Consider the following 10,702-nt stretch of genomic DNA (forward strand, 5'->3'; position numbering starts at 1 on the left):
AAACGTCATAGTATAGTATGGCGTCAAAATCGGACAAAAAAAGTCAAAAAAATTTTCGGCCTCAAAATGTCATAAAAAACATCATAGTATAGTATGGCGTCAAAATCGGACAAAAAAAGTCAAAAAAATTTTCGACCTCAAAATGTCATCAAAAACGTCATAGTATAGTATGGCGTTTTTTTCGGCCAAAAAAAGTCAAAAAAATTTTCGACCTCAAAATGTCATAAAAAACGTCATAGTATAGTAAGGCGTCAAAATCGGACAAAAAAAGTCAAAAATATTTTCGACCTCAAAATGTCATAAAAAACGTCATAGTATAGTATGGCGTCAAAATCGGACAAAAAAAGTCAACATTTTTTTTTACCTCAAAATGTCATGAAAAACGTCATAGTATAGTGTGGCGTCAAAATCGGACAAAAAAAGTCAAAAAAATTTTCGACCTCAAAATGTCATAAAAAACGTCATAGTATAGTAAGGCGTCAAAATCGGACAAAAAAAGTCAAAAAAATTTTCGACCTCAAAATGTCATAAAAAACGTCATAGTATAGTAAGGCGTCAAAATCGGACAAAAAAAGTCAAAAAAAATTTCGACCTCAAAATGTCATAAAAAACGTCATAGTATAGTATGGCGTCAAAATCGGACAAAAAAAGTCAAAAAATTTTTCGGCCTCAAAATGTCATAAAAAACGTCATAGTATAGTATGGCGTCAAAATCGGACAAAAAAAGTCAAAAAAATTTTCGACCTCAAAATGTCATAAAAAACGTCATAGTATAGTAAGGCGTCAAAATCGGACAAAAAAAGTCAAAAAAATTTTCGACCTCAAAATGTCAGAAAAAACGTCATACTATAGTATGGCGTTTTTTTCGGCCAAAAAAAGTCAAAATTTTTTTCGACCTCAAAATGTCATAAAAAACGTCATAGTATAGTATGGCGTGAAAATCGGACAAAAAAAGTCAAAATTTTTTTTGACCTCAAAATGTAATAAAAAACGTCATAGTATAGTAAGGCGTGAAAATCGGACAAAAAAAGTCAAAAAAATTTTCGACCTCAAAATGTCATAAAAAACGTCATAGTATAGTAAGGCGTCAAAATCGGACAAAAAAAGTCAAAAAAATTTCGACCTCAAAATGTCATAAAAAACGTCATAGTATAGTATGGCGTCAAAATCGGACAAAAAAAGTCAAAAAAATTTTCGGCCTCAAAATGTCATAAAAAACATCATAGTATAGTATGGCGTCAAAATCGGACAAAAAAAGTCAAAAAAATTTTCGACCTCAAAATGTCATCAAAAACGTCATAGTATAGTATGGCGTTTTTTTCGGCCAAAAAAAGTCAAAAAAATTTTCGACCTCAAAATGTCATAAAAAACGTCATAGTATAGTAAGGCGTCAAAATCGGACAAAAAAAGTCAAAAATATTTTCGACCTCAAAATGTCATAAAAAACGTCATAGTATAGTATGGCGTCAAAATCGGACAAAAAAAGTCAACATTTTTTTTTACCTCAAAATGTCATGAAAAACGTCATAGTATAGTGTGGCGTCAAAATCGGACAAAAAAAGTCAAAAAAATTTTCGACCTCAAAATGTCATAAAAAACGTCATAGTATAGTAAGGCGTCAAAATCGGACAAAAAAAGTCAAAAAAATTTTCGACCTCAAAATGTCATAAAAAACGTCATAGTATAGTAAGGCGTCAAAATCGGACAAAAAAAGTCAAAAAAAATTTTCGGCCTCAAAATGTCATAAAAAACGTCATAGTATAGTATGGCGTCAAAATCGGACAAAAAAAGTCAAAAAAATTTTCGACCTCAAAATGTCATAAAAAACGTCATAGTATAGTATGGCGTTTTTTTCGGCCAAAAAAAGTCAAAAAAATTTTTTTCGACCTCAAAATGTCATAAAAAACGTCATAGTATAGTATGGCGTGAAAATCGGACAAAAAAAGTCAAAATTTTTTTTGACCACAAAATGTCATGAAAAACGTCATAGTATAGTGTGGCGTCAAAATTGGACAAAAAAAGTCAAAAAAAATTTCGACCTCAAAATGTCATAAAAAACGTCATAGTATAGTAAGGCGTCAAAATCGGACAAAAAAAGTCAAAAAAATTTTCGACCTCAAAATGTCATAAAAAACGTCATAGTATAGTATGGCGTGAAAATCGGACAAAAAAAGTCAAAATTTTTTTTGACCACAAAATGTCATGAAAAACGTCATAGTATAGTGTGGCGTCAAAATTGGACAAAAAAAGTCAAAAAAATTTTCGACCTCAAAATGTCATAAAAAACGTCATAGTATAGTAAGGCGTCAAAATTGGACAAAAAAAGTCAAAAAAATTTTCGACCTCAAAATGTCATAAAAAACGTCATAGTATAGTATGGCGTCAAAATCGGACAAAAAAAGTCAAAATTTTTTTCGACCTCAAAATGTCATAAAAAACGTCATAGTATAGTATGGCGTGAAAATCGGACAAAAAAGTCAAAAAAAATTTCGACCTCAAAATGTCATAAAAAACGTCATAGTATAGTATGGCGTCAAAATCGGACAAAAAAAGTCAAAAAAATTTTCGGCCTCAAAATGTCATAAAAAACGTCATAGTATAGTATGGCGTCAAAATCGGACAAAAAAAGTCAAAAAAATTTTCGACCTCAAAATGTCATCAAAAACGTCATAGTATAGTAAGGCGTCAAAATCGGACAAAAAAAGTCAAAAAAATTTTCGACCTCAAAATGTCAGAAAAAACGTCATACTATAGTATGGCGTTTTTTTCGGCCAAAAAAAGTCAAAATTTTTTTCGACCTCAAAATGTCATAAAAAACGTCATAGTATAGTAAGGCGTCAAAATCGGACAAAAAAAGTCAAAAAAATTTTCGGCCTCAAAATGTCATAAAAAACGTCATAGTATAGTATGGCGTCAAAATCGGACAAAAAAAGTCAAAAAAATTTTCGACCTCAAAATGTCATAAAAAACATCATAGTATAGTAAGGCGTCAAAATCGGACAAAAAAAGTCAAAAAAATTTTCGACCTCAAAATGTCATAAAAAACGTCATAGTATAGTATGGCGTGAAAATCGGACAAAAAAAGTCAAAAATTTTTTCGACCTCAAAATGTCATGAAAAACGTCATAGTATAGTGTGGCGTCAAAATCGGACAAAAAAAGTCAAAAAAATTTTCGACCTCAAAATGTCATCAAAAACGTCATAGTATAGTATGGCGTTTTTTTCGGCCAAAAAAAGTCAAAATTTTTTTCGACCTCAAAATGTCATAAAAAACGTCATAGTATAGTATGGCGTGAAAATCGGACAAAAAAAGTCAAAATTTTTTTTGACCACAAAATGTCATGAAAAACGTCATAGTATAGTGTGGCGTCAAAATTGGACAAAAAAAGTCAAAAAAATTTTAGACCTCAAAATGTCATAAAAAACGTCATAGTATAGTAAGGCGTCAAAATCGGACAAAAAAAGTCAAAAAAATTTTCGACCTCAAAATGTCATAAAAAACGTCATAGTATAGTATGGCGTCAAAATCGGACAAAAAAAGTCAACATTTTTTTTTACCTCAAAATGTCATGAAAAACGTCATAGTATAGTGTGGCGTTTTTTTCGGACAAAAAAAGTCAAAAAAATTTTCGACCTCAAAATGTCATAAAAAACGTCATAGTATAGTAAGGCGTCAAAATCGGACAAAAAAAGTCAAAAAAATTTTCGACCTCAAAATGTCATAAAAAACGTCATAGTATAGTAAGGCGTCAAAATCGGACAAAAAAAGTCAAAAAAATTTTCGACCTCAAAATGTCATCAAAAACGTCATAGTATAGTATGGCGTCAAAATCGGACAAAAAAAGTCAAAAAAAATTTCGACCTCAAAATGTCATAAAAAACGTCATAGTATAGTATGGCGTCAAAATCGGACAAAAAAAGTAAAAAAAATTTTCGGCCTCAAAATGTCATAAAAAACGTCATAGTATAGTATGGCGTCAAAATCGGACAAAAAAAGTCAAAAAAATTTTCGACCTCAAAATGTCATGAAAAACGTCATAGTATAGTGTGGCGTCAAAATCGGACAAAAAAAGTCAAAAAATTTTCGACCTCAAAATGTCATAAAAAACGTCATAGTATAGTATGGCGTGAAAATCGGACAAAAAAAGTCAAAATTTTTTTCGACCTCAAAATGTCATGAAAAACGTCATAGTATAGTAAGGCGTCAAAATCGGACAAAAAAAGTCAAAAAAATTTTCGACCTCAAAATGTCAAAAAAATGTCATAGTATAGTAAGGCGTCAAAATCGGCCAAAAAAAGTCAAAATTTTTTTCGACCTCAAAATGTCATAAAAAAACGTCATAGTATAGTATGGCGTTTTTTTCGGCCAAAAAAAGTCAAAATTTTTTTCGACCTCAAAATGTCATAAAAAACGTCATAGTATAGTATGGCGTGAAAATCGGACAAAAAAAGTCAAAAAAAATTTCGACCTCAAAATGTCATAAAAAACGTCATAGTATAGTATGGCGTCAAAATCGGACAAAAAAAGTCAAAAAAATTTTCGACCTCAAAATATCATAAAAAACGTCATAGTATAGTATGGGGTCAAAATCGGACAAAAAAAGTCAAAAAAATTTTCGGCCTCAAAATGTCATAAAAAACGTCATAGTATAGTATGGCGTCAAAATCGGACAAAAAAAGTCAAAAATTTTTTCGACCTCAAAATGTCATAAAAAACGTCATAGTATAGTATGGCGTGAAAATCGGACAAAAAAAGTCAAAAAAAATTTCGACCTCAAAATGTCATAAAAAACGTCATAGTATAGTATGGCGTCAAAATCGGACAAAAAAAGTCAAAAAAATTTTCGGCCTCAAAATGTCATAAAAAACGTCATAGTATAGTATGGCGTCAAAATCGGACAAAAAAAGTCAAAAAAATTTTCGACCTCAAAATGTCATAAAAAACGTCATAGTATAGTAAGGCGTCAAAATCGGACAAAAAAAGTCAAAAAAATTTTCGACCTCAAAATGTCATGAAAAACGTCATAGTATAGTAAGGCGTCAAAATGGGCCAAAAAAAGTCAAAAAAAATTTTTAGCCTCAAAATGTCATAAAAAACGTCATAGTATAGTATGGCGTTTTTTTCGGCCAAAAAAAGTCAAAATTTTTTTCGACCTCAAAATGTCATAAAAAACGTCATAGTATAGTATGGCGTTTTTTTCGGCCAAAAAAAGTCAAAAAAATTTTCGACCTCAAAATGTCATAAAAAACGTCATAGTGTAGTAAGGCGTCAAAATCGGACAAAAAAAGTCAAAAAAATTTTATACCTCAAAATGTCATGAAAAACGTCATAGTATAGTAAGGCGTCAAAATCGGACAAAAAAAGTCAAAAATTTTTTCGACCTCAAAATGTCATAAAAAACGTCATAGTATAGTAAGGCGTCAAAATCGGACAAAAAAAGTCAAAAAAATTTTCGACCTCAAAATGTCATAAAAAACGTCATAGTATAGTAAGGCGTCAAAATCGGACAAAAAAAGTCAAAAAAATTTTCGACCTCAAAATGTCATAAAAAACGTCATAGTATAGTATGGCGTCAAAATCGGACAAAAAAAGTCAAAAAAATTTTCGGCCTCAAAATGTCATAAAAAACGTCATAGTATAGTATGGCGTCAAAATCGGACAAAAAAAGTCAAAAAAATTTTCGACCTCAAAATGTCATAAAAAACGTCATAGTATAGTAAGGCGTCAAAATCGGACAAAAAAAGTCAAAAAAATTTTCGACCTCAAAATGTCATAAAAAACGTCATAGTATAGTATGGCGTGAAAATCGGACAAAAAAAGTCAACATTTTTTTTGACCTCAAAATGTCATGAAAAACGTCATAGTATAGTGTGGCGTCAAAATCGGACAAAAAAAGTCAAAAAAATTTTCGACCTCAAAATGTCATAAAAAACGTCATAGTATAGTAAGGCGTCAAAATCGGACAAAAAAAGTCAAAAAAATTTTCGACCTCAAAATGTCATAAAAAACGTCATAGTATAGTATGGCGTTTTTTTCGGCCAAAAAAAGTCAAAATTTTTTTCGACCTCAAAATGTCATAAAAAACGTCATAGTATAGTATGGCGTGAAAATCGGACAAAAAAAGTCAAAAATTTTTTCGACCTCAAAATGTCATGAAAAACGTCATAGTATAGTATGGCGTGAAAATCGGACAAAAAAAGTCAAAATTTTTTTCGACCTCAAAATGTCATAAAAAACGTCATAGTACAGTATGGCGTGAAACTCGGACAAAAAAAGTCAAAAATTTTTTCGACCTCAAAATGTCATAAAAAACGTCATAGTAAAGTAAGGCGTCAAAATCGGACAAAAAAAGTCAAAAAAATGTTCGACCTCAAAATGTCATCAAAAACGTCATAGTATAGTAAGGCGTTTTTTTCGGCCAAAAAAAGTCAAAATTTTTTTCGACCTCAAAATGTCATAAAAAACGTCATAATATAGTATGGCGTTTTTTTCGGCCAAAAAAAGTCAAAAATTTTTTTGACCTCAAAATGTCATAAAAAACGTCATAGTATGGCGTGAAAATCGGCCAAAAAAAGTCAAAATTTTTTTCGGCCTCAAAATGTCAGGAAAAACGTCATAGTATAGTATGGCGTTTTTTTCGGCCAAAAAAAGTCAAAATTTTTTTCGACCTCAAAATGTCAGAAAAAACGTCATAGTATAGTATGGCGTGAAAATCGGACAAAAAAAGTCAAAATTTTTTTCGACCTCAAAATGTCATGAAAAACGTCATAGTATAGTAAGGCGTCAAAATCGGACAAAAAAAGTCAAAAAATTTTTCGACCTCAAAATGTCAAAAAAATGTCATAGTATAGTAAGGCGTCAAAATCGGACAAAAAAAGTCAAAATTTTTTTTGACCTCAAAATGTCATAAAAAAACGTCATAGTATAGTATGGCGTTTTTTTCGGCCAAAAAAAGTCAAAATTTTTTTCGACCTCAAAATGTCATAAAAAACGTCATAGTATAGTATGGCGTGAAAATCGGACAAAAAAAGTCAAAATTTTTTTTGACCACAAAATGTCATGAAAAACGTCATAGTATAGTGTGGCGTCAAAATGGGACAAAAAAAGTCAAAAAAAATTTCGACCTCAAAATGTCATAAAAAACGTCATAGTATAGTAAGGCGTCAAAATCGGACAAAAAAAGTCAAAAAAATTTTCGACCTCAAAATGTCATAAAAAACGTCATAGTATAGTATGGCGTGAAAATCGGACAAAAAAAGTCAAAATTTTTTTTGACCACAAAATGTCATGAAAAACGTCATAGTATAGTGTGGCGTCAAAATTGGACAAAAAAAGTCAAAAAAATTTTCGACCTCAAAATGTCATAAAAAACGTCATAGTATAGTAAGGCGTCAAAATTGGACAAAAAAAGTCAAAAAAATTTTCGACCTCAAAATGTCATAAAAAACGTCATAGTATAGTATGGCGTCAAAATCGGACAAAAAAAGTCAAAATTTTTTTCGACCTCAAAATGTCATAAAAAACGTCATAGTATAGTATGGCGTGAAAATCGGACAAAAAAAGTCAAAAAAAATTTCGACCTCAAAATGTCATAAAAAACGTCATAGTATAGTATGGCGTCAAAATCGGACAAAAAAAGTCAAAATTTTTTTCGACCTCAAAATGTCATAAAAAACGTCATAGTATAGTATGGCGTCAAAATCGGACAAAAAAAGTCAAAAAAATTTTCGACCTCAAAATGTCATCAAAAACGTCATAGTATAGTATGGCGTTTTTTTCGGCCAAAAAAAGTCAAAAAAATTTTCGACCTCAAAATGTCATAAAAAACGTCATAGTATAGTAAGGCGTCAAAATCGGACAAAAAAAGTCAAAAAAATTTTCGACCTCAAAATGTCATAAAAAACGTCATAGTATAGTATGGCGTCAAAATCGGACAAAAAAAGTCAACATTTTTTTTTACCTCAAAATGTCATGAAAAACGTCATAGTATAGTGTGGCGTCAAAATCGGACAAAAAAAGTCAAAAAAATTTTCGACCTCAAAATGTCATAAAAAACGTCATAGTATAGTAAGGCGTCAAAATCGGACAAAAAAAGTCAAAAAAATTTTCGACCTCAAAATGTCATCAAAAACGTCATAGTATAGTATGGCGTCAAAATCGGACAAAAAAAGTCAAAAAAAATTTCGACCTCAAAATGTCATAAAAAACGTCATAGTATAGTATGGCGTCAAAATCGGACAAAAAAAGTCAAAAAAATTTTCGGCCTCAAAATGTCATAAAAAACATCATAGTATAGTATGGCGTCAAAATCGGACAAAAAAAGTCAAAAAAATTTTCGACCTCAAAATGTCATCAAAAACGTCATAGTATAGTATGGCGTTTTTTTCGGCCAAAAAAAGTCAAAAAAATTTTCGACCTCAAAATGTCATAAAAAACGTCATAGTATAGTAAGGCGTCAAAATCGGACAAAAAAAGTCAAAAATATTTTCGACCTCAAAATGTCATAAAAAACGTCATAGTATAGTATGGCGTCAAAATCGGACAAAAAAAGTCAACATTTTTTTTTACCTCAAAATGTCATGAAAAACGTCATAGTATAGTGTGGCGTCAAAATCGGACAAAAAAAGTCAAAAAAATTTTCGACCTCAAAATGTCATAAAAAACGTCATAGTATAGTAAGGCGTCAAAATCGGACAAAAAAAGTCAAAAAAATTTTCGACCTCAAAATGTCATAAAAAACGTCATAGTATAGTAAGGCGTCAAAATCGGACAAAAAAAGTCAAAAAAAATTTCGACCTCAAAATGTCATAAAAAACGTCATAGTATAGTATGGCGTCAAAATCGGACAAAAAAAGTCAAAAAATTTTTCGGCCTCAAAATGTCATAAAAAACGTCATAGTATAGTATGGCGTCAAAATCGGACAAAAAAAGTCAAAAAAATTTTCGACCTCAAAATGTCATAAAAAACGTCATAGTATAGTAAGGCGTCAAAATCGGACAAAAAAAGTCAAAAAAATTTTCGACCTCAAAATGTCAGAAAAAACGTCATACTATAGTATGGCGTTTTTTTCGGCCAAAAAAAGTCAAAATTTTTTTCGACCTCAAAATGTCATAAAAAACGTCATAGTATAGTATGGCGTGAAAATCGGACAAAAAAAGTCAAAATTTTTTTTGACCTCAAAATGTAATAAAAAACGTCATAGTATAGTAAGGCGTGAAAATCGGACAAAAAAAGTCAAAAAAATTTTCGACCTCAAAATGTCATAAAAAACGTCATAGTATAGTAAGGCGTCAAAATCGGACAAAAAAAGTCAAAAAAATTTCGACCTCAAAATGTCATAAAAAACGTCATAGTATAGTATGGCGTCAAAATCGGACAAAAAAAGTCAAAAAAATTTTCGGCCTCAAAATGTCATAAAAAACATCATAGTATAGTATGGCGTCAAAATCGGACAAAAAAAGTCAAAAAAATTTTCGACCTCAAAATGTCATCAAAAACGTCATAGTATAGTATGGCGTTTTTTTCGGCCAAAAAAAGTCAAAAAAATTTTCGACCTCAAAATGTCATAAAAAACGTCATAGTATAGTAAGGCGTCAAAATCGGACAAAAAAAGTCAAAAATATTTTCGACCTCAAAATGTCATAAAAAACGTCATAGTATAGTATGGCGTCAAAATCGGACAAAAAAAGTCAACATTTTTTTTTACCTCAAAATGTCATGAAAAACGTCATAGTATAGTGTGGCGTCAAAATCGGACAAAAAAAGTCAAAAAAATTTTCGACCTCAAAATGTCATAAAAAACGTCATAGTATAGTAAGGCGTCAAAATCGGACAAAAAAAGTCAAAAAAATTTTCGACCTCAAAATGTCATAAAAAACGTCATAGTATAGTAAGGCGTCAAAATCGGACAAAAAAAGTCAAAAAAATTTTCGGCCTCAAAATGTCATAAAAAACGTCATAGTATAGTATGGCGTCAAAATCGGACAAAAAAAGTCAAAAAAATTTTCGACCTCAAAATGTCATAAAAAACGTCATAGTATAGTATGGCGTTTTTTTCGGCCAAAAAAAGTCAAAAAAATTTTTTTCGACCTCAAAATGTCATAAAAAACGTCATAGTATAGTATGGCGTGAAAATCGGACAAAAAAAGTCAAAATTTTTTTTGACCACAAAATGTCATGAAAAACGTCATAGTATAGTGTGGCGTCAAAATTGGACAAAAAAAGTCAAAAAAAATTTCGACCTCAAAATGTCATAAAAAACGTCATAGTATAGTAAGGCGTCAAAATCGGACAAAAAAAGTCAAAAAAATTTTCGACCTCAAAATGTCATAAAAAACGTCATAGTATAGTATGGCGTGAAAATCGGACAAAAAAAGTCAAAATTTTTTTTGACCACAAAATGTCATGAAAAACGTCATAGTATAGTGTGGCGTCAAAATTGGACAAAAAAAGTCAAAAAAATTTTCGACCTCAAAATGTCATAAAAAACGTCATAGTATAGTAAGGCGTCAAAATTGGACAAAAAAAGTCAAAAAAATTTTCGACCTCAAAATGTCATAAAAAACGTCATAGTATAGTATGGCGTCAAAATCGGACAAAAAAAGTCAAAATTTTTTTCGACCTCAAAATGTCATAAAAAACGTCATAGTATAGTATGGCGTGAAAATCGGACAAAAAAGTCAAAAAAAATTTCGACCTCA

This window comes from Toxotes jaculatrix, chromosome 7 (genome assembly GCF_017976425.1).
Source record: "Toxotes jaculatrix isolate fToxJac2 chromosome 7, fToxJac2.pri, whole genome shotgun sequence".
Taxonomy (NCBI): Eukaryota; Metazoa; Chordata; class Actinopteri; family Toxotidae; genus Toxotes; species Toxotes jaculatrix.